At 42.9% G+C, this 907-nt stretch overlaps 1 pseudogene; it reads left to right on the top strand.

Annotated features, from left to right (window-relative positions):
- The window catches only part of LOC102866315, a 1,131-nt pseudogene extending 857 nt beyond the window's left edge, over positions 1 to 274 (top strand).
- The last annotated feature ends 633 nt before the right edge of the window (positions 275 to 907 follow it).

The raw sequence follows: 907 nt of genomic DNA, 5'->3' as shown, positions 1-907 counted from the left end.
AGTTGGCTTAATTACTATTGGAAAATGCTTGTCATTCCTCTGTAGCATCTGGTCCCCACTGGACCCTCATCATTTCCTTCACCTGCTCCCCCCACCGACCAAACTGTGCAGCTCTGCAACTGCATCCTGGCCCATCCTCACCCTTCTACCCCCAACGCTCACCTCCTTGTACCCCCAATATGTTTTTCCCAATAAAAAAACAAAATTAAAAAAAAGAGAGAGAGAAGAATCTGAGGAGTCTGATGATGACATGGGATTTGGTCTTTTTGAGTAAACTCCTTTTGTAACATGTTCAATAAAAACTCCTGAACTCTTAAAAAAAAAAAAGAGTCCTTTGACAGATTTTCTTAATGCAAAATGTCTTGATTTCTTCATTGTTATTATTACACGTGTTGGCTGTGTTGTTGTTGTTGTTATATGCCATGGAGTCACTTACGACTCATGGCAACCCTATGTACAACAGCCCTGAACCCTGCTCTATCATGTGCCAACCTTATTGTCTCTGACACACCTAACCCCACTATGCTTGTCACTCAGTCAAACCATCTCATCTAGGGTCTTCATCTCTTGCACTAACCTTCCATCATCCCAAGCATGATGTCCCTCTCCAAGGACTGGTCCCTCCTTGCAACATGTCCGAAGTATGTCAGATGGAGCTTCAGAATCCTTGCTTCCAAGGAGCAGCCTGGTTTCACTCTCTCCAGGATGAACTTGTTTGTTCTCCTACCGTGTTGGTTGTAGATTTAAGTAAAATGAAAACTATAGAGGCTGAAAATGCATCTTATTCCATAAGATGGAATATGCACACAGCAGAAGGAAAGCCTGCCTCATCTTGTACCACCCTCAATCTCTGTTGTGCTTAAGTTAATTGGAGTCACTGTGTCAATCCACATCATTAAGGGCCTTC

This window comes from Elephantulus edwardii, unplaced genomic scaffold, assembly GCF_000299155.1.
Source record: "Elephantulus edwardii isolate Elephantulus edwardi_28Jun2011 unplaced genomic scaffold, EleEdw1.0 scaffold00322, whole genome shotgun sequence".
In the NCBI taxonomy this organism is placed as follows: Eukaryota; Metazoa; Chordata; class Mammalia; order Macroscelidea; family Macroscelididae; genus Elephantulus; species Elephantulus edwardii.
This window is presented reverse-complemented; position numbering and strand designations above follow the sequence as displayed.